A 25267-nucleotide genomic window follows, 5' to 3' on the forward strand; every position below is an offset into this window, starting at 1 on the left:
ACACACACACACACACACACACACACACACTCACACACACACACACACACACACACAATTTTCAAAATGCCACATCTCATCCTCAACTCTTGACAAATATCAAGAACATTTTTAGAATATGGGTGTGAGAGGCAAATACCAATTTGAAAAAAACTACTTCATATATCACCAAAACCTTTCTTTTTTCCTTCCAAATTGCGAAAATGGACACATGTATATTTCTAGATAAATACAAAAAGGCACAATTCAAGAAAGATTTAATAGTTGGCAGCTTTTAAGATTGACTTGTGAATCCTTAACATCAATCAAAGTACACAAATAACATGAGTACCAAGAGTGGAAAATGTTTCACTAGTTGACTTGCTTTTTTCCAACACCTAAACCTCAAGTTTCCCTGAGATTTAAAAGATGGAAGCATGACAACAGTCAAAAAAATGACTGGCAAATGGAATGTCCATGCATGTAAACTATGATATGATGTGTTACTGACTGCCTCTTCCCTGTTCAACACCTTTAATGTGGTTAACCAATAATTTACAAGTGCTCTACTAACTTCTAGTCATTCTGCAGATTTTCTGTTTGTGTAGAAATGCATGAACCGTTTCTGTCATTCCACGGTCATTATACAAATCCTTTGCTGTATTTTTAGTTGTCATTCTTAGACAGTTTAAGACATGAAGGTGATAGTTCTTTTTCCTTTTCTCCCTCTTAAAATAATCTTAGGAGAGGAACTTAAGAATGCACAGTCTTCATAATGCAAATATAGTATTTTATTAGAATATCATGGATCATGACATGCTTACAACTAAGGAGGAAATATTTTTTCACATTCTCTGAAATCCTAATTAAGAAATAAAACAAGAAAATACATAAGTGAATATCAAAATTATATGTATCAAAGATAAGATGAAAAGTAAAAGAAAAATACTTAATTATATAAGTGGGGATAAAGGAAACCACCAAAGATGTTTGAAATTTCAGATAACAGCATGGAAAACAAATGGAAAGGGAAAGAGCAAAATGATTATGTTTATATTAGATTTATATGAAATGAGGAAAGAACTCAATAATATAGCTAAAATTGCAGAAGACATTAATAAATTTAATAACTGATATACAACCATCAAAATACATCTACATGAAAATATATAAGAAGACATGAAATCAATATAAATTTATGTGTTGATGTTTTGTATATAAAAAGTAGCCTCGGGAATCCACTATATTTCAAGTTGTGTTCTAAACTCTGGGAATAAACTGGTGAATAAAACAAAGTCTGTGACTTCAAGAGCTTATATTTTTAATAGTGAGATGCTAACAATTGAATAAACAAATAGAAAATTAAATAATGTTGGTTAATTATCAGTATTCTGAGAATAATAAAATTGGGTAAGAAGACACAAAGTGATTTACAGAAGCTAGAAGGGCAGAGAGTGCTTGTAGCTATTTTACAGTTATGGTCTGAGAAAGCCTTTCTGAAGATGACATATTTGAAAAGAGTAAGATGATGACAAGAAGATTCTTGGAGAAGAATGTTCCAGTCAGAGGGTATGTCTAAACTCTTACTCAGGTTCTGAAATTTGTAGAGAAGACTCAAAAAAAAAAATTGCATTTAGGTTTATTACAGATCTCATCATCTAGAAGATTAAACATTACTTTGAGCATGTTACAAGAGTACAAAATCAGAATACATTGCAATCAGTTGAAGAATACATTTTAAAAAGACTAAAGATCATGAAGAAAATTCTTAACCTTTAGATATAGTACTGGAATAGACAGAAACATTGGCCGATAACTTATTTTCTAATTATTTGGTTAGATGACAAAAAGTAGTGTTTTTAGACAAAAATGGAAATGAAACCTGATAAATACTCTGTCACATTTTGAAAAGACTCAAGATTCTCCTCTTTCATGTTGAATAATAATAAATAACAATAAATATAATAATATTCCTCCTAAACTAGAAAAATAGACATGCAGATATAATAAAATTGCACTGATATGTACTAAGTGCAATAATACCAGATATACACATTATTAGAAACCTGCATAGCAGGGGTTCCTAATCTACCTCAGGGAGTATTCAGGGAAATATCAGAGATAAAGTGTTATTTGATCAATAAAGTGTTGCTTGCAAAGTTTTCTTGCAAGATATGAGGAGCAGAGCAGACTTAGGGATGAACAACAGAGACATGCCTGGTGAAATATCTAGCTGGGAAATATTTTGATTATATATCAGGACTTAAGGAAATGGACAAAGCAATAGTGACTCAAAATTTGAGGGTAGAAGGCTACCAATTTAGATGGCCCCTACAGGACTAGGAAAACAGTGAGAAAAGGAGATGGGAAATGAATTTGACATGCCACCCAAGGCCTATTCTATTAAAGTTAGATTTAATTACCCAGTATAACTAGATCAGCAAGAGACCAAGGGGAGAAGAGTTAATTTATATACCCAATCTCCTCTGAGGTGCTATTTAGGTTATTAGAAAAGCACATAGTAGGGGTTCCTAACCCCTAGTGTATATCATTTTATATACTAATAGCTTTTAAAGCTGCTACTTCTTCATATTTCCTCTCTCTTGATATTTACCCAGTAATGATAATTATGATTTCACATGAGACTAAGAAATAATAGAACAAAATTATACTTTTTTGTAAGAAAAGAAATCCAGTTGCTGTTGAATACAGAAATCAGAAAATTAAGGGAGAAGATACAATTTTGAAAGTCATCAGCATATAGGTCATGGGTAAAATAATAAATGTAGATGAAATAATACAGATAGAGTATAAAGAGTAAAAAGACATTTAACTTGGGACAGGGGACCCACAAAGAAAACAGAAGCAACAGTGACAGAAGGATAAAGAAAATCACACGCATTCAGTAATCCAATCAAATCATATAATCCTGCAGTTCCCAGACAGTAAGTCAACGATGTAGGATTGTATTTAGGTCATGCACTTTTAGTTTTTTCATTTGACACAAATTGTTATTTAGTCATTTCAAGTAAAACCCAATTGCTCTAACTGCTAGTATTTTCTGTTTTTAGTAGTACTTGGATATTTTGAAAAGCATATTAACATATTGTAATTATAAATTAGTAAAAACAATTATGTACACATTTACATAAAAACTCTGTAATTGTAATTGTAAAGATACTTTTGGTTACAAGTGATAAAAAGTCAATAAATACTAGAATGTATTGAGCAGAAACAGAAAAATGCAGGGATCATTTAAGTGTAGTAGGATCTAAGAACTCAAGTAATATAATCAAATATTATATAAACTGCCCTCTTTTTTTGCCCTCTCTTTGCTCAGTTTTACTTTCTGATGATTTCATGCTCGAGAAATTTTTCTCCTTGCCATTATCACATATAGTTTGGATTATACTTGCAAGTAGCAATGCCAGAGGAAAGTGCATAGCATCCCTTCCCCAAGATTTGTATCAATCTTTGAAAAGTAACTTGGGGTTTTCTTTCATATGCATCATGAAATGGAGAAACGGAAGCCAGGTGATTATAGACTCTACAAGAGGAAAGAATAAACTGCCCCTTTTAGAGGAAAACAATGATTTGAAAAAAAAAAAAAAAAAGGATGCCAGGAAAATAAAAGCAACAGAATCCACTGCACTACTGAGGCATATCACAGGTAAAGAAATCAAGAGTCCATTTTTGAAAGACATTGTGACCTATCAAAGTATGTATTTTATAATGTTCTTTCTTTCACTCTTTACTATTGTTTAGTTCATAGTTTGGATCAAAATAACCTGGCCACTACTACAATGTTTCTTCACTAGGTATGCATATAACTGAAGATATCTAATGAAGGACTTGAATTGCTCTGTTTTTAATTTATTAACTATTTATTTAACCCATGCTGTCAGAAGTACTATAAATCCATCTTGGTTAATCGTATGTGCCTTTTTCTTTTGCTGAATACTTTTGAATTTCACTAGGGACTATCTTTTCTCCACAAATGGCTACTTTTTCTCAAATTATACATTTAGATTGAAAGATGTGAAAATAGCATAAAATATCAAGAAGTCCACCCAGGAAGGAAAGCCAAATATAACACACCTGAAAAAGTAAAGCATATAACCATTATGCCAGTGGATTATCACTTTAAAACATAAATAATCATAATTTTGATCAACTATTTCTAAACTATTTTTTACATAGGCATATTAAAGTGAAGCTAAATTACATTCTTTTTTCTAAAAGCTTTTTGTCTATATTTTTAGAAAAGATACACGTGTTTTACATAAAAATAAGTTTTCCTGCTGCTTTCATTCTTCCTTCAACAGATATTTGATAGCACCTATATCATGCCAACCAGTTTTCTTAATTTTGAAGATAGAGAAAAGTACCTACATCATGGTCTTTACATACTAAGAGTTAACAAAAAATGTAATTTGGATGTAGATATAAATGAAAGAGGAATGGAGAATGACTTCTAGGCCTTTGGCTTGACACATTATGTGAATAGTGATTCCATTCATTGTGATGGGGAGATAAAGCAAATTGGGATGATACACTGGGGAGGGGAGTTGACATAGTTTGATATACCTCATATATTATCAAATGAAAGCATAAAGAAGACCGTTGGATATAGATATCTGGTATCAAGAAGGAAATTAAGGCTGAAGATTTACATTTGGAAGTCAAATATGGACAGATGATATCTAAAGCCATCAGACTGGATTCTCATCTATAGGGAAGGAGTAAAGATAGAGGAGAAAGGACCAATCATATCCTTGGGTCACTTGATAAATTGGAGATAAAAAAGAGAAGAAGGAGTTAGCAACAAAGATTAAGAAAAAGTGACTAGTGAAGTAGGAATACAATTTAAGGGCCAATTACAGAAATAACTTCAAGGTAGATGCAAGTGTGAGTTCATAATTACTTAGAAGTCAAGTAGGATGAACACTGAGAATTTGGCCAGATGGGTTTTTTAGCAACCTCAGCAGGACAAGTTTTAGGGCGATTATCTATATAAATAAATAATCAGAGTTGAGGAAATAGACAAAAGGAGAAGCAATAATTAATTCAAATAGTTGCTATAAAGAGAAGTAGAATGGTAACATAACAGCTAGAGAATGAGAATTTTGGGGAAGCTTCAAAACATGTTTATATGATGATGGGAATGATCCAAGAGAAAGTGAAAAATTTATTATGTAGGAGAAACAAATGAATACTGTAGGGAACAGAGCCTTGAGGAGTTTAATAGATAAGACTCTAGTAAAGCTATGGAGAGATTAGTCTTCTGTAAAAGAAAAGGCATTTCATTCTTAAGAACAGGAAGGAAGACCTGATGTGTAAGTATGGACACAAGCAATTTTGTAGATTTTCTTCCTTTACTGTGATACAATGAGCAAGAGCATTGGTGAGACCAATCGTGGGAGAGCTTTGCTGACAATTTGCAAAGAAAGAAAAGGATATAAAGCCATGCAGGAGACCAGATGAGTGATGCTGGAGCCTGTGGAGGGTTACAGTGGTAGAGAATGTGCTGGGGGTGGATGGGTGGGAACACATGTGTTGGTGCATGATATGGTTAAACAACAACCATAAATTATGATCCTTATCCTATCGATTAACAACTGCGATGTGACTGTAAGGTGTATTATATGTTTTAGCCGGAGGCACACAGTTTTGATTCAATAGTGAGTTTGAATCGGACTCGGTGGCTCAGCCTGTAATCCCGCGCCTTTGGGAGGCTGAGGTGAGTGGGTTGCCTGAGCCCGCGGGTTCGAGACCCGCCTGGCAGGCGAGACCTCATCTCTACAATAAATCAAAAAATTAGCCGGGCATGGTAGCGCGCGCCTGTAATTCCGGCTACTCGGAAGGCTGAGGCGGAAGGATCGCCAGAGCCCAGCAGGTCGAGGCTGCGGAGGCCAGGAGCGGCTGCTGCCCTCCAGTCTGGGCGACAGAGTGAAAATCCGACTCAAAAAAAAAAAAAAATAGTGAGTTTGTGGTAGAAAGTTTTTGGAAGTTGTTGTAATATATATTTGAATAGTAAGAGTTCAAATAACAAATCCCAGTATTTTCAGTAGAGTATTGTTTGAAATAATGCAATATTTAAAAGAGAATCAATGTTATCAGTAAGTATATCGATTTTTTAAACTGTAGCAGAGTAGTATGCTGATATGAAAGGGTTATAGCCACATAGCTATTTTATTTCACTGGTAAATAAAGAAACGCAAATTACAAAAATCATAGGATATGATTACACGCTTTGAAATTGGTAAAAATAAAAATGCCACAATATCAAGGTTTGCAAGGGCTTGGGGAACTCTTATTTCCTACTAGTAGCAATACAAATATGCACGATACGTTTGGCGATCACTTTAGCAATAAAAAGTAAAGTTGAAAATAGCCAAATCCTATAATACAGAAATCTCACATCTAGGTACCATAGAGTAACTCTCGTCAGCTTCACTAGATGTACACAGGTAAGAACAAGAAATAAAAAAAAAAAAAGTAATGAATGCCTAGTGGTAAGAAAATCAATCAATAAATTGTGGTATTGTTATAAATGAGAGTGAATATACTAAAATGAATTAATGGTTATATGAACCATTATAAAATATAATAAGGAGGATAGAAAATTGAAGGTAGAAGATAGTTGGTTTGTAAATTTGATGGAGGGAATATGAAAATATTTCCATCCTTTTGTTTTCTCAGTGAATTAAAAGATGAGATTAAAAGTGAAATAGGATGGGGAAAAGGATGAGGGATTTGGAGTCTTGATAAAGAGGAAGAGTGCACAGTAGTCTTCAGCAAAGAAAATAAAGAAAATTCACTAGAGAAATCTAGTATTCATAAGTAGAGTCACAATTATTACGGCTTCCATCATTTCAGCACCAATAATTATTTCAGTAATAGAACTGAAATTTGCTTGTATCTACATTATGCTGTTAGACCGAATGTTTTAAGGTTTCTAAAGGCAATTAGCAAAATTTTTAAATGGTATCGGTGGGGAAGCTAAACTTCTCTGAGCCTTGAAGATGCTTATGCAATCTCAAATCTGTTAGAGGATAATACAGTATCTAACCTTCCCAGATTAATACTTACAGAAATCCTTACCGGAAAGTATCTAGTTGTACTAAACTTGGGAGGTCATTTTAGCATAGTTTAATAAACTAGCAAAATATTATTTTTCATAATTAATATTCTTTTAAAAAATGTTTGATTTAGTAAAATTCTGCCAGGTTAAACTAATTCTTGTACTTACAAGGATCTAGTAATAGACCTAACAGGATTCAGTCACTGAATCATGGAGGTTCGCAATACTGTTGAAGATGTTTTAACTGTAAAGTTCATTGTACAGTTTTTGTTATTGTGAGAGGTACTTCAATATAAAAATCTCTGGAGTGAGGTGTTGGGATACATTTTCAAAAGAAAATTTAATTTCTAGAGACATATAAATAATATTACTTCACATAGTGATTTATAATTTATTGCAGTCTAAAATTTATTTCCTAAGATAAATGTTATTTAATTTCCTAAAAGTAATTTTTAAAGTAGCATTGATTAAGGTTTTGACCTTCACTATTTCCTAATACACATCTAAGTAGAAAAAGTATTCAAGGTGTGTTGTTTATAGATCACACCATTTTGTACCGAATGGACAAAGAAAAGAGTGTACTTTTTTAAGCACAACTTACCTTTAAAAAGTTTAGACTCTAAGATAATAATACTCCCTTTATTGAATCAAATTTATATGTAAAAAATCATCTGTGTATCAATTTGAAAAAATATCTTATATTTTAAAATGTCTGTAATTAAAAATTATCTTTCATTCAACTTGGTAGTCAAAATGAGAGTCTAGATCTATGCTAATATCACAGCCACTAACCACATGTGTACATTAAAAATTTGTGTTTAAAATTAAGTTGTTTAATCAGTGTTGACATATTTGATCAATAAATACATGTGCTTAGTGGCTACCTTTTTGAACAGCACAGATCCAGTATATTCATCTAACAGAATCTTCTGTTGGACAACCTTGATCTAGATTAGGAATTGGTAGACTTCTGTAGAAAACCAGGAAGCAAACACTTCAGGCTTTACAGTCAGGTGGTCTCTACAGCAACTGTTCAACTACTCAGCTTTTTTGTTACAATGTGAAAGCAACCATAGACAATTTGTAACTGGATGTCACTGTGTTTCAATAAAATTTTATTTACAAGAACAGGTGAGACACCAGATTTGGCACGTGCTATATAGTCTGCTTACTTTTGGATCCGATCAACTTTATATAAATAAAATCCATTTACCCAAACTATGTATTATTAGGAAATAATCTGGCATATGCAGTAATGGAGTAAAAAAGATAAGAAATTTTCTAGGAAAAAGATTAATAAAATACTAATGTAATATGTAATAGAATAAACTGTATTGACATGAAAGACTTTCTTTTTTAATTTTTTGAGAAAGGATTTCACTCTGTTGCCCAGACTGTAGTGCCGTGCCACCATCCCGGCTCACTACATTCTCAGCCTTCTGGGTAGGCGATCCTTCCACTTCAGCCTTCCTGGTAGCTGGGACTATAGGTCTGCACCATCATGACTGGCTAATTTTTATTTTTTTATTTTTTGTAAAGACAAGGTCTCGCTATGTTGCCTAAGGTGGTCTCAAACTCCTGGGCTTAAGCAATTCCCCCACCTAGGCCTCCCAAAGTGCTAGGATTACAGATGTGAGCCACTGAACAGGCAGAAATAGTTTTTGTATGTAACCTTAAGGAAAGATAAACATAGCAGTTGATGCTTTCTGTTTATTTCTATTAAACTTCTTTGTAAACTACACAATGTCATTTTTAAACACATTCTAAATTGGTCAAGTACATTTTTTTATGTTGTCGATAAGGAAGTAACATAGTCATGTTGAAATCTGCATATTTGTATTTCAATTTGGCTTATTATTGTCAAACTTAAACATATTTAATCAAAAAGAGGCATCTGCCTAACTCTGAAAGACAGGAGTTTACAATATTAATGTTATTGCAAGTGGAGGGCTATTTATCCACTCTTCCAATGGAATTGTCATTCTGCCAGAATGCCTCACTGTTGTCTATTAAAACTCCATTATGCAGATCATTAGGTCCATTCAAAGCCCTATAATTTTTAAGGACTTCACAGTGGTTTTGTGATGTATCTTTACAAAGGGTCTGACTTTTTCCCTGAATTTAAACTGTTTTCTTTCATTTCTCTACTTCTCTATAAATGGAGAGAAACCCTATTTTGTATTGACTTTAAAAATGTGTTAGGTTTAATTTACTTAATGTTTAAGCCTGTGAGATGAATGATAATGCAATTCTATAGTTTTATACTTTTAAATTTTATATATTTTCTTTGTTGCTCATTCTTCTTTGTTTTCATATTGATATATACTATGCATATAGTATTTGTTAACTATATGTTTGATTTTCATAATTTTCAAACAAATAATTAAGAAAAAGCCAATACTAAATTTTATTTTCCATATTAACATTTATAGGTTAAATGCTGATATGTGGACTCCCACAACCTTTTATAATTGAAGTCATATTGTTCATGGGTGGTAATTTCAGTTAGATAATTGTTTTTCTAGCCTAAATGTAATAGTTTAATGGCTAGAGTAAAAAGAGTATTCAAAAAGGAAAAATATAATCTAAAAAATGGCCATTAGAAAAAAGATTTTTGAAACATAATTCTTTTCATGTAATGTTCTGGTTCTAATGTAAACCCAGATATCATTCATACTCTGTTCAATAAGCATGCAAAAATATGTAATCTACTCTAATTAAAGATATCCGGAACTATAATTCTTTTGAGAAGAAGAATAAACTCAGTGAGAAGTAAAAGCATGAATTTTCTAGGGTTCTGAGTAGTTACTTTCATGAATTTTCTAGGGTTCTGAGTAGTTACTTTCTATTAATCTATTTTCATTTTTGAAACAAAGATGGCCTAACTGAATAACATAGAATATTAGGAGACTTGAGGTACACACATTTGTTTAATAAAATTTAGGGATTCTTTTGATGGCAGAACACAATGAGTAACATCCAGTTAGATGAAAGGCAGAGTTCCTTGCTGTTTATAGCTTCAAAGAAGAGAAGGCTGCCACACAGGGACACACAGTGAATTGAACTTAGGACTGGGGTAGCAGCAAGCTGAAACTGTAAAGGGCAGTTTATGAGGGCAAGTGTGGTGACATTAGCTAGGTTTTGTGAGTTCTTTGTGAATTGGCTAATTTGACTGATTTCGTGGACTCTGAGACATAAGAGTTGTCCCTAGCTATCTGGTACTTGTGCCCTGGGCAGTTAAGGTAGCTTTCTCATAGCCTGGGGTATCTGAGAACCTTATAAGAGAAGTGTTTGCAGTGTGTACTTTGCAGCTCAAGAAAGAAACTGACCCAGCCTCTAGTCAAGGCCTCAAAACTGGATCTGGACGCCATTAAAAAATAAATAAAATTTAAAAAAAACATATTACAATTGACCCCTTGATGTGTTGACATCAGTTTGAGATCAATTATTTGGTGTATTTAAATGACTCAAATAGTAGAATCTTTAATGTTTACTTTGTCTTAAACTCTATAGAAAATATGCTATTATGACAGTAAAAAGGAAAAAAGCAAGTTGAAGTATAAGAAATCCTTACACTTGTAAGGATAACCAAACAGTCCATAACCAAATTTCCCATTTGTATGGTATTACCCAAGAAAACAGATCTGAAATTCCTGGGGTGTCTAACAATATATTTGTGGTATTATAAAGTGCATTACATGTATGAATTAATTTTTTTCATGACAATAATATCTTTGTATATCCTGTGTCAAAATGATAAGTACAGTAGTTATGTTGTAAAGGGCATTTTAAAATTTTTTATTGATATTCAGTAAGGTACATGTAAAAGTTAGGCAATTGCAGTCCTCATAATCTGAGGTGCAGTATGGGAGGTCATGGTGGAAGACTGGAATGGAGCTTAAGAGAAAGGGCTGCGGAGTGGGATGTGTTTTCCCCTTGGTGCAGAAGGATGGACTGATAGGAGGCAATTAACTCCTCAAGAAAGCTGTAATCTTCATTAACTTTTAGAATGACACAGATAGTGGTAACCACATCATTTCCCTTTAGGCTTGAAAGTATAAGGGCATACATTTTGGCAGAAATGCAGGAGTTATGGGCTAAGGAAGCCGTCAACTCAGGGAATACAATAAAATCCCTAACATCAACGAAAGAAAAGCAATACATGCCCAGTCTCTAGTTTGTCTTCATCTTAGGAGATGCAATCCATGGGCATCGCCAAGGCAGTGGCCTTAGTGTCCAGGTTGAAGTCATCTATGGCAGCAAGCTTCTGGCTGGAGAGTCATCGTCTAGGCTGTGGAGCCAGAGTATCCTTCTGAAGTAGATACTCAGGCAGCGTGTGCCATATTTTTATAGTTCTATGGCACGTATAATGAGTCTGAGCCACTTATGGAATTTAAAGGAAAAATCAGGCATGGGAGCTTAATTTGCAAATACATTTTAAGTCAGGGTTTTTGAGTGTACAGCTAGCAAAGGTGATGCCAGCTTCTGCGGTAGTGTTATAATTGGACCAAAGCACCAGAACTAGACTGCACAAAGTCCCAGTTAATGGTGACTGAATATATTCAAGGTTTTCCACAACTCAAAGGTTTCCTCAGATGGGTGGTGAGAGCAGTTCTGTTCACGTGGTTCATTGGGTATTAAGTTGCTTGCCAATTAAAATATGTATAGCTGAGACCGGAGTTCCAGTATTAGCATCTAGGCAGTTCTTCCAATTTATTTATTTATTTTATATTTTACTTTGGTTTTTTTTAAAAGATGTGGAGCACAAGTCAGGATTGGGTACATAAGTGGTCTAGGTACTGGTACAGGTGAAGTTTGGGCCTCCTATTAGTCCTCACTTCACCTGGATTAGGATCAAGCACTCTTACTGAATGTCCTTCCCCCCACATCCCCCATCCCCCTTTACCCCAAGCCCCCCGCCCCCATGCCTTGGCAGTGCAGTGTCCTGCTACTGCCAATCCCTGTCCTGTAGTATTATGATAGGTGTTCAGGGTCCACTTATGAGTGAAACATCTGGTATTCAGTTCTTTTTTTCTGTGATAGATTACTGAGTATGATTGACTCCAAATACGTCAAAGTTGCTGTGAAGTCAATAGTTCTTTCCTTCTTTATGGCTGTGTAATATTTCGTCATGTGTATGTAACATATTTTTTAATCCAGTCCAATTTCTATGGGCAGCACAGTTGGTTCCATGTTTTTGCTATTGTGAATAGCTCTGCAATAAACATGCATGTGCAGATATCTTTTTTTATAGAATGATTTGAGTTCCTCTGCTATATTCCCAGAAGCGGGTTGTTGGGTTGCATAGAAAGTCAATTTCTAGTTCTTTTAGGAATTGCCACACTGTTTTTCAGAGGTTGAACTAGTTTGCACATTCCCAACCAACAGTGTAGAAGCATTCCCTTTCCTCCACATCTTCATCAGCCTCTGTTGTTTTTTAGTTTTTATAATGATGGTCATTCTTACTGGAGTTAGATGTTATCTCAGTATGGTTTTGATTTGCATTTCTTTTTTTTTTTCTGTGTGTTTTTGGTGTTAACTTTTTTTAAAACTTTTATTTATTTTAAAGTTGTAGGGTACAATTTAGGATTAGGTTTACAGATGGACATTGTTCAGGTAAAGTTTGGGCCTCCCTTTGGTCCCCATTTTGCCCGGTTTGAGATCAGGTACCGTTATTGATGTTTTGTTCCCACCCCTACCTCAGCACTATCCTGCTTCTGCCTATCTCTTTCTTACAGTATTATGGCAAATGTTCAGGGTCTGCTTATGCGTGAGAACATACGGTACTCTGTTCTTTGTTTCTGTGATAGACCACTGAGTATTATAGACTCTAAATCCATCCAAGTTGCTACAAAGTCCATATGTTTGTCTTTATGTCTGCATAATATTCCATCAAGTGTATATACAACACTTTAAAAATCCAGTCCAGTTTTGATGGGCTGCATGGTTAGTTCTATGTTTTTGCTATTGTGAATAGTGCTATAATAAACACATGTGTGCAGTTATCTTTTTTGTAATATGATTTGGGTTCCACTGGGTATGTTACCAGTAGAGGGATTGCAGGGACATATGGAAGGTCAATTTCTCGTTCTTTTAGAAATCACCACACTTTTTTCCAAGGTTCTCCAATTTAGTTAGTTACTCTGGACCCTTTGCATCAGACAAGGTTTAGAATGTGCTACCCTAAAATATGGCACCTGAACATTTGAGGAAAGAGTAGAAGCAGGCCATAGAAACTAGAAAAAATTTCTCTAACTCTCTTTAAGAGGCTCATAAAACTCGGTTGATTTTTCCTGTCATTCCAAAGAGTCTTTATATCTAGAAGACAAAAAATCCTAATCTCTGAAGACACAGAGACACAGAGACGAATTTGAACAAACAGGCCTTGAGGAGTAACCCACCCCCAATTAATTACCATTATATCATACCTTTTTTGTTTTGTTCAATTATGTTTTTCTACAACTATCTACTTCTTCTGAATTAGCAAAAAATATATAGAGTTTTCCCTGTTTCTTTGAATATTCTTTTCTGAAGGCTCTTGTGTCACATAAAAGTATTTTAAATAAATGTATATCCTTTTCTCTTGTTAATCTGTCTTTTGTTATAGGATCTCAGCCATGAACTTAGTAATGGGTGAGGAAAAAAATTACTTTTTCTTCCCTACACATCAGTTGTTGGTTTGACTGGTAAAAGCAAGCTGGTCAAATATTTGGACTGCATTAGTTAAATTTAGCTATTATTAGTTTGGTTGAAACAACGGCTTACTTGAAGAGTTTGAGCCTCTAAATCACAAGCCAATATAAGTACCCAAACTGAAAATACCTAACAAGACCAATAGCCTGAAGAATGATGTTCAGTGACAGTAGACAAGATTTTGTTGTTTGATGTTTATTTTCCTTTAGCATATTTATTACCAAAATGGATTATCTGGTTTTATCATTATGGAATGTGGTGTTTATTCCATTATTATATCTAAATATGACTTTCATTTACTAAGTTAAGTTTTCTACCTCCCTTCTTGGTAGTCCACACAGTCTGTGGGATTAGACCTGGAGCACTAATTTTAGTTTTTTAGAGGAATGAGAAGGAGAATCCAGATTAATGATCGACTCTTTATAACCCAAATATTGAGGAAAATGTTTGGGGTGGTAGAAGTTCAGGTTCAATTGGGTCCCATACCAGACAGGCAAGTGCCTGGTCTATGAGACAATCTGTATAGCTCACAGATCCCAGGAGAGTACGTGCTATCCATCTGGCTTCTAGTTTTTATGGACCAGGGTCAAGATTGAAAAATCCATATAGGAAGAAGAAGACATTATTTAAAAGACTCATAAATAGTCTTTATATACATGGAGGTGAAACATATCTCCCTTTATATATAATAGTGGGAAATGGGAACGTTTATTCAAGTTGTGTGAGTGTGAGTAGGCCAAGGGGCTTTGAATTAGAATAGATTAATGTCTGGGGACAAGATAGAGACCCATTTAAGGGTCTATTTGTCCTTGTGTAACTTAAGTAGAAGTTATTTGAAAAGCCCATTAGGCCTTTCAATTAAACCATCTGTTGAGGCCTATAGTGGAAATAAAAGTTTCATCAAATACCTTTTCTAAAAGCCCAGCATTAGAAATTCTGAAAAGTAAAATGTCTGCCTTGGCCACTATCAATAATGTATGGAACTCTGAAGTGAAAAAAAGTACTGGTGAATCCTTCCTTATGTTGAGGCCTTATGTGGAGATCATTGAGGCCTTGCTTTTATTTTGGATTTCTGTGAAGCCAAATATTGCAGAATTCTTTACCCCAAAGAGAACAACTCAGACAATGACTCAAGAGTTTGTTAAAACGTTCAAGCGAGGCCATTTGTTGGCTAGGGCGTTCAGCGCCAAAATGACTACCTGAAATTTGGCCAATTGCACTGAACCTTGGTTCCTGCCCTTTGTTAAAGACTTCTTGGTTAAATATAGAAAGCAGCAAATTCCACTGAGCTCCACCACTTATAATGGTTGCAGGGCCATCTGTTCAGTCTAGGAACTCCCTTCGCTTGCTGTTCACACAGTCTCACTTAATCCAAGGAGCTGGCCATCCAGCAACATGACATCTGGCAAGTGACTGAGGACATACAAGGCCAATTCTTCCTGCAGGTGAAATATGCCAGAGGCCCCAGGTTCAGGTTCATTCTGTACCAAGGAGTGCTCAGAAGCCATGCCAAATTTGTGGGGTGTTGCTTCCGTGATCCAAGTCATAATGAGCAGGATGGTTTGCAGGGTCATAGGGTTAGCATCTGTGAGAGCTTCTATTTCCAAGTGATCCCATTTGTGACCAGGAATTGCCACTTTAATGGCAAAAGACTAAAAAGGGCTATATTTTGCATCAGAAGCCTATGGGTAACTTTTAATCATCATTACTGGTCCAAAGTAAAGAAGTTTTTGTGGGCACTCACAGGAGTATCTGTTGATTTTAATTTAGAATCCAGAGACTTTTGTTGGAGAGGGCAGAGCATTAAAGGCGAACTGATTTGTGAGTAAAGACATCTTGAGATTAAGTAAAATTTATAAATGAAGAATATGTTGCCTCTTGAACTTAAAAAACAGTAAAAGATTCTACTCTTACATTCCTTCAAAAAGTGTCTCAAACAAGTATGCTCAGAGCAGTCAATCCCAGAGAAAGGTGGATGAAACTAAGATTTTGTCTGCAAAAATGTTATGCAGAGGCAAAGCTGTTAAAGTATCTCAAGGGTAGGCTGAGAAAGGCATGTTTTTTCCCTTCTGAGATGAAGGCAAAATGTAGCTGAAAGACCACTGAAATTGGCACTAAATAAAACATATTAGTCAAATTGATAATGCTAAAATATTTACCAGTTAATGATTGGATAGAGTTAGCAATATCAATAATACTGAGTACTAGTTATGCGGGTCTTAATGGAAGAGACCAGAGAATTAAGGTTACAGTAAACCATTATGAGGTACCATACATTATTTTTAGCCTTAAGAATTGGCAAAATAGCCGGACTCAGTGGCTCAGCCTGTAATCCCGCGCCTTTGGGAGGCTGAGGTGAGTGGATTGCCTGAGCCCGCGGGTTCGAGACCCGCCTGGGCAGCAAGACCTCATCTCTACAATAAATCAAAAAAAATCAGCTGGGCGTGGTAGCGCGTGCCTGTAATTCTGGCTACTCGGAAGGCTGAGGCGGAAGGATCGCCGGAGCCCAGCAGGTCGAGGCTGCAGTGGCCGGGAGCAGCCACTGCACTCCAGTCTGGGCGAGAGAGTGAGACTCCAACTCAAAAAAAAAAAAAAAAAAGAATAGGTACAATTTGCATAATCAACATTTGTATATTTAAACCTGAATTCTACCCCACATCTTTAAAATTAAAAAAAAAAGAGAATAGGTAAAACTATCAAATGGAGAAGGTAATTAAGTCTTATAGAATAAGTTTTGGTGCTTGAAAGCTCTATTTTAACTTACATTAGGTTGTAGTAACTATTTTAACTGAGACTCATGGGTCCTACTTTTTCATGTCAATTCATAAATGCCAAAGATTTAATTTAATTTTAATTTATTAGTCACTGTGTCAGAGTTTATATGCCCACTGTCAGATATATTAGGGCATTGGGTATTAGGACTATGGGAAACTTGGGCAAGGCCACAGTTAAAGTGAGGCAACCTACTTTTTAATTTATGTTTAGTTACTTTCTTAAGATTATAGGAGTTAACGTTTACATTTAGTGGGATCCCAGGTATAACTGTAACTTGAACTCCAACATTGATTATGTCCATAAAGTTTTGCTAATTGGTGCATGATGGAAAGTGTTGAGTTAATTAAGAGCCTATGTTATATAGAAATAAAAGTCAATCAGCACCCATTTTATATTTTTAATATAAATTATTTTACTGAATTCTATGTTTCCATTTAATTTAATTGTTTCAATTTAATATTAAATTATATACCTACACAATACACATATATTAATATATGTATATATACATTTCCTTTTTGATTTGTTTTTGTTGTTTAACAGTGGACAAATTTGGGTATAGTCTTTTTACACTCATCACAGAATTTATCATTTCTTTTCCTCTAGTGAGTTTCAAATTGGTGCTGTCAGGCTTAAGGACCTACTCCATGGCTATGGCCATATGTTTTTGGGACCCTGGGCCTGGCTTAAGTTTCCTTTGGATTAACCTCTTTGTTATGCCACAGGTGTATTCCCCTATAATACTAAATATTAGGTTATTTGTGTAATTGGGTCACTTTGGCTTGTGTTTGGGGGCTCCAGGGATAGTTTTTATTACCTTACCCTTCTGAATTAAACATTGGACCACTGACCCCCATGAGTGCAATCCTTAATGTTCCTAGGGATCTGGGGAACATGAAGTTTTCTGGTGACAGTATAAATGTACAAAGCAGCAAAGAAGACCAGTGAGTCAACTACCCCCACCTAAGCAACACTGATATCAAGATTTGGGGTGTCATTTTAATTATTATTATAATTATTATATATTTTAATATTATTATTATTCTTAATATGCACAATATTAACATATATGATAATAATTAGTCATAATATTATATTATATTATTGCTTTATTTTTACTGATGATTACAATTATAGTGGTAATTACACAACTCTACAACTGTACAAAAAATCATCATTTTGTACAGGTAAAAAAAAGCAAAAGTGGCTATATTAACATCAGATGAACTAGACATAAGAATAAGACAAATTACCAGATAATGGAAAAGACATTACATAATGACAAAAGGGCCAACCCATAAAGAAGTAATAGTAAGCTTATGTGTGTATGTATCATGCAACAATGTTAAGAAATATGTGAAAAAAAACTGATGGAATTGAGAGATGAAGTAAACAAATCTGCAAATATAGTTAGAATCTTCAATATCTTTCTCTCAACAGTCAATAAAACAACTAAACTGAAGATTAATGAGGATATAGAAGAATTCAACTTTACCATCATCCAACAGGCTCTAATAAACCTTAGGACAATTTTTCCAACAAGAGCAGAATACCCATTCACTTGAAACACCTCAGAACATATACCAATACAGACCATATTCTAGGCCATAAGACAAATCTCAACAATTTGAAAGAACTGAGATCATATAAAGTATTATTTTTATCACAAAATAATCAGATTAGAAACAAATAACAGTCCATTCCTACTGATATGGAAATATCTACAAAGTAGCTAACCACATTATGGTAATAAATTAAAAGCTTTGTTTTGATATTTTATACTACCCAAATTTATAATGAATTTTATATAATCATAATTTGAGACAGAAATAATAACCAAAAGCAAGTTTTCTTTTTTTAAAATTCTATTACTAGGTGTTTGTCTTTAAAATGAGTTGTGAATTCTTCTAGATAAGACAATGATATAGTGAAAATCACAAGCTTAGATCCAAATCTCACCTGGACTCTTAAAGTCTGTGTTATATTGAATAAGTTATTTAATCTCTCTCACATTAATGTTATTCTTATAAAAAATGAAGAAAATAACTACATTCCAAGACTGTGCCAAATTAATGAATTAATATATGTGCATTCATAGTATAATACTTTCATTCTATCAATCAGCATAATGAATATTGTTTATTTTTAAATTACAAGCTGTGGTTTCTTCGAGACTGCAGACAAAATACCAAGAAATAATGTTTACACTAAAATATAACCTTGGAAAAAACATTTTGTAGGCTTTATGTATTGCTTCCTATCAAATTTCTAATATGCACTGCTTTTTTTAAATGATTAAAAACTGCTCAAAGTGATAAAACTACTCAGTTTCAGAATAATAAAATAAATAAATAAATGAAGGTTTTTTTGGGCACTGTATTCATTTAAAATAAACTGTGTTAACATTTTGTAAAACAGATGCTTTAATTTGAGAAAGCTGTTACATAGTTATAAGTTTAATTCTCAACTTCCTTTCTTCAATTCATCGCTTTTAGAGACAATAAAGAGAAAGTCAAGTGAGATAAACGATAATGAAATGATCTCTTTCGATAATTGTACAAAAGTAATTATGGAATAAAGTTAACATTCACTACAGAAAGTAAAAAAAACAACAACTTGAAAATGATATAGGGAAAAATGCTTTTGAAGTTCAAAGAGAGAAAGAACTAGCTTATATCTAAATGAATGAACCTCAAAAACAGCTCCATAAGTAAGTTCTAGTTCATATAGTTTTACAGTAAAGAAGAGGATTATAGAAGACCGAGATAGAATATTCTAGATGATATCAATATTATAAGCAAAAGCAAATTACAACTGTGAGCATTTCTTGGCATGATAAATAGACCAGTTTAATAGAGGTTATTGGTGTTGCAGTAGTAAGTTATATTCCAAAGATTTCTGTATTATTCACGTTTAGTAGACTATTATGTGCAAATATACCTTTTCTCTATTTTTTTAAAATCTGTTTTCAGTGGGCTAGTATTGTATTTAATACTTTGAACTTGAAGCATTGTGAGTCTTACTTGAAGAGACAGGAGTCTGAAAGCTGACAGGGGTTGTGAAGAGTGTGAAAATCTTTCTTTAGGAATGGTCTATGAAACAAAAAATATGTAATGGAACTGTTTTTCCAAAACACTAAGAATCTTTTCAGTTAAGTTGTTTGTTTTTCAAATCAAAATGGCATGGCATTCATTTCCTGTAGTGAAAGTTTAGTTCTCCTAGAAGCTGCCAATCACTTTTCTCCCATTTCATTACAGTTGACCTAATTTCTTTACCAATATACTAGAATTATTAATATATGGTTTTACTTCTGATTTGTAACAAACATGAGTGAGAATCATGAATGAAAAATTATTTACATGTATATTTAAACAATTTCTTCTTGTTGTTTCTTCTGGCTATTGTTCTATTCACTGTTCAGACATTTGTAAAATTAAATACCTTTAGTTATAACAAAATGTATTTAAATTTTTATAAATTTTCCCAAACTAATATTGGTTGCATTGCATAGAATGCTTCAAAATGAAATTAAATTTATAAAATCTTAGCAAAATAAAAGTACTAAAAGGTTTCAAAAAATCATTAAAGTGAAACACTTTCATGAAAATTTTATAATGGGGAAAAAAGAAGTAGACACATGTTTTGAGAACTGTTGGAGAACTATTTGAAAATTACTTAAAGATTAAGATGTATATATAGAAAGAAATGTTTATTATTCTCATTCCCATTAGTCTTTAGATAAAAAGCCACTAATTGGAGTGTCACTGGTTTTCTATATATTTCTATTTATATATCTTATCTCTCCTTTTATTGTTCTCTCATTCTCTAGTCCTTTTAACTAACAACTTAATCTTTAATTGCTTTTTCAGTATTTTCTACAAGCTATATTTATTTTTACTAAATCACCAGAAAACCATTTAAATGTGCAAAAATAATAGAGTTAATTAGTAAAATAAACCCTACAATATTACTTTAACAAAATTTGCCAGATAGGAAAATTCAGTACAAAACAGTCATTTGATTCTTCCAGTAAATATTGTTAAATATCTTCCATAAACCAAGACTGTGCTGAACATTAGAAATAAAAATAAATAAATAAGACACATTTCTCAGAGGTCAAGGGCACAAGAATACAGAGGAAACTTCCTTAAAAGATCAATTATTTTCTTTTTGTTTAAAGAAACTACTTAGTTAAAATACAGATAATTGAACTAGGGTTGGACCCTTGAGCTATGATGGGCCAACCATATTTTTGTTCCTAGAAACTTGAATGAGGACAATACACACTTTGGAATCTTGTGTAACCATTTTGAGGTGGTCATTATGTGTGTGTCATATATCATGTGCAAAAAGAGTAACAAAATATAAATATATGTGAAGCGGGCACTCAAAAAGCAAAATTTATTTATAAGAAATTGTATATTTATTCTTACATGTCTAAACTTCTGTCACCTTCAAAGTATTCTCTGTTAGACGCAAAACACCGAATGAGACGCTTCTTCCACTGCTCAAAACTCTTTTTGGACTCATCGATATTGATGCCTTTTAGTGTTTCTGCCGTTGTTGTTGTTGTTGTTTCCACCACTTCCACATTAGCAAATGGATCCCTTTGAGAATACTTTTCATCCATGGGAAACAAGAAAAATCTCTCGGGAAAGAATAGGTGAATGGGGGGATGGGGCATGGGAGTCACGCCATTTTGGGGCAGAAACTGCTGAACACTGAGTGTGGTATGGGCAGGTGTGTTGTCATGGTGGAAGAACCATTCACATCCCACAACTTGGGATGTTTCTTCTGCAAATGGCCTCTCACAACTATCCTATCTGGTAAACTGATGCCAAGGAGTTCCTAGAACATTTACCTAGCAGGGGAAGCCTGTACTATAAGAACCCAGCCCTCCCAAAGATAATTCTGGTGTTTTGGGGTCCCCTCTCATTTTTCTAATCCCCCCTCTGACTAGCAGAGACCAAAGGCATTGAGAGATCAGAAATTAAAAAAAATATATATATTGCATTTTGTTGTCTCAGTCCATTTGGGCAACTATACCAAAACACTATAAACTGGGCTTGACGGTAAAAGTTCAAAAATGTAAGCTAGATTGAGCCCACTATTCTTGTTAGTAGAAAAAATGGAATTGGGAGATCCAGGAAAAAAGCCAATGAGAAAAAGATGGTCACAAGAAGTGTTATTATTACCTGAGATATTATTACAAGTCATAGAATTACACGAGAGGACTTTCAGAGACCTTAAAATTTTCCAGCTTCTTTTGTGTTCATTTTGCCTTGGGTGAATTGACTGATACATTTATTTAAACACTAGAAATCCATATTGATGTGTTCTTCATTTGTTTCAAATCCATTTAATCAATAGTCTACTCAATGCACATTTCTAAACATTTTAAACCACTTTATCACTGTCTCAAAAAGAAAACAATGCTATTTTGCTGTGTTAAGCAACATTGCTTTGTGTTTGTTTGTTTTTCATTATTATTATTATATCAATGTTTGAAAATGCTGACTTTCTAGGAGAATGAGTTCCTGGCAGTACATGATGCTGGTGCCTTTCTGAGGATGGATAAAATCAACAACAATGCTGTAGTGAACTCTCTGGGTAAATATCTCAGTAAGGTCCTGACACCACAAGATGCTGACTAAACTATATCTTCACAGTGGGAAATTGTAGATAGATAGGTGAATGAGTGGGTAGATAGATAGATTGATAGATAGATAGATAGATTTACTGCCTATCTGTACCAGAAAATGGTCTGGATATTTTATATACATCTGTATATTTCTTACTTAAACCTAAATGAACAGAAATGTTATTTGTTGACATTGTACATACGAGGGAATGGTAATCAGAGACTTTACTAAGTCTTTACTAAGTCATATAATGTGGACAATATCTGAATCCAAAGTACAAGTCTATCCTCATATGCTGTGCTTCCACTGTAGAATTGTTAATTTTGAACTTCAAACGATATTTAATAAGTAGCTCTGTGCCTTCAGGAAACAACTGAAATAGTTAAATTCTGCAAAAGGCAAGTTTATGATGCAAAATTCTCTTTGGTGGCAGTATCAGTATTGTTCATCATGGGCAATAAATACCGTAGGGTAAGGAGAAAAGTTAGGATGTTTTATAGGATACAGGATACATTTTAGAGTTATGTGGAATGCAAAATTAATAGAACTGAGTGGATATCGGTGACTAAATATGGGAGTGTGAGTGTAATTGGCAAATAGGGAAATGGGATAAGACTGCTGGATGAAACCCCAGGCTCCCTCTTGGGTGACTGGCCTCATGGTGTTCTCTTTCAAGAAGATTGAAAATAGGGTCACTTTTTAGGGGCTAGGGAGGCATGCTGAATTCCTTTTAAGGATATTCAAGAGACATAGTAAGAGAAAAATAGTGATTCTGATGATCAGAAGAGCTAAAATTGTGAGCCCAAAATCATAAAAACAGTAGTCAAAAACCATAAACAAGAATAAAATTGGCCAGAGTATATATAGCATGAGAAGAAAATAGGGATTGCCAGGAAAAAAAAACTAACTTTTGGGAATAAGAAAAAAATAAAAGGAGTTAGAGCTAGAATAACAATAGGAAACCAGAGATTATTGATACAGAGGTTAAAAAAAAAAAAAAAAATGAGAGATGGAGAAGAGGAAGTGCTGCAACTGATTAAATATTGGAAAGTGGCAAATAGATTTAACAATGAATTAATAAAGTTAACAAATGGCTTTTTAGAGCTTACCATATTCTTGGCTTGATTGATGTAAACCTCTGAAGATAGAATGGTAACTCAGAAGCCTGGTCCTTGTTAATGTGGATGCTATTGTCCAATAAAAGAGACAAGTAATGAATAAATCAACAGAAAAATAAAGACTATAATTTATAGTGTTAGGATTCGGTCTCTTTCACTTGGTTATTGAACTAATTTGAGTTGGTAGTTTAGCTTAGAAATAAGACAGAAATAGCTAGGGAGAAAAATTATGCCAAGAAGAGGAAAAAGGATAGTCAAGGCTTCAAGAAATAAAGAAGACATGTTTTCAGAAATATGAAAAGGAACACACATGATGCAAGAGATGAGGTTGGAGAAGTAAGCAGATCCAAGTCACTTTTTTTTAAGGTTGTACACAGGTGATCTTGTGACATTTCACTAAAAAAAATTTTTTTAAGTACTTATACCAAGATATAAGTCTGTTAAGACCCAAAGATTCTATAATAAATTCTGAAAAATGCATATCTCCTGCTCAAAGTATTGAAAGTTAAATAATTACACTTTGGAATACAGATTTTTCTGATGAGTATTCAACACCATCCTCTAGTTTTTCTGTGAAATGTTTCTGCAAAGTAAGTGAATTTTGTATGGCCTGCATTGGAAACTATCTACCTGCCAAAAGGCAGGTGAATGGTCCAGAGTGAATGAAGTGAAGTGCTTCACAGCTCTTTTCAAACTGGGGCTGTCCACAGTTCGTTAAGTATATCATATCTTCAGTGTTAACCAAGGGAGTAATTGCCTTGGTGTTGGAGAAGTCTGTCAGGAGAATGAAATTAACACACTGAGAGCAATACAAACAGACATGAGATAAAACAGGTTTTTAAGATCTTCAAGTTTTTTGGAACAGTCATCAATGAGACTTCTGCCCTCCTCATGGTTGCCCATTTAGCCTGATGTATTCCTCTTTTCATTGTTTTGCTTGTTGAAACCATTTTGAGTTTTATTTTCTTGAAACCAAATTGATTATCTGGCACAGTTTGAAAATAATGAAAAACTTAGTTGGGAACAAGTACATAAAGCTCAGAATAATCAAATTTGATAGGAATAATATTGGTTCCATGTTAAAATTTGACTTGGAGAGCTTTACTGTTATTACAGCATGAATAGAAAGTGAATAACAGAGCCAACAGGCAACTTGACATTGAGTCAGATCATATAGCGGAGATGAGCAGAAAACTAGCAATAGACGAGCCTTACTTTTTTCAGAGCCATGAGGACTAAAAGTCTTCCCCATATAGATGCATCTTTGAAAGAAAAGAGGAGGGGAAAACAATCCCTCAGGACTGGTACTTTACATTGACTGAAAGCTTAACTGAGAATGACTAAGGTACTCTTATTGGCAAGTTTATGGGTTTCCAGTAAGTAAAATGAAGGAGGCTCGTGAGAAAGATTAGAACAATTATAAATTTTTTAAAAAACCATCATATTTTTTGCCCATGTGAGTGCAAATGTGTGACCCCTCCAGACTAGCAATAAAAAAACCAGATAACTTTATTAAAGAATCACCAATGAGGTGCTCAGGTTAATATATATTTAATAATATCCAGCTGTTAGCCAGATGCCCCTACAACTATTACCCACCTGCTGGCAGAAAGTTTTTTTAAATTATTTTTAATTAAAAAATTATCTTTTCATTCCTACTCCTGAAATAAACATGCCATCAGATGACAACTCATTTTATCAAGAGTTTATAACATTCATAAATGGATATGCTTTGATCTGGCAAGTCCCCTATCTCTAGTAAAATCTCACATTCATTTTTATTAAGTACCTTTGTGACATAGCTTTTTATTAGTCCTGTGAAATAAAAATCTGGGCATCATTCAGGTCCAAGGTCATTGTTGTAAGAGAGGTAAAGTGCAGGACTTGACAAGCTTATGAAAAATATAAGAAGGATTAATGGTATCAAGGGATCATTAAGGCCTGTATGATTGTACGAAGACTATAAAGTTCTCATG

Source organism: Carlito syrichta, unplaced genomic scaffold (assembly GCF_000164805.1).
Source record: "Carlito syrichta isolate Samal-C Ts95f unplaced genomic scaffold, Tarsius_syrichta-2.0.1 Scaffold219838, whole genome shotgun sequence".
NCBI classification, from domain to species: Eukaryota; Metazoa; Chordata; class Mammalia; order Primates; family Tarsiidae; genus Carlito; species Carlito syrichta.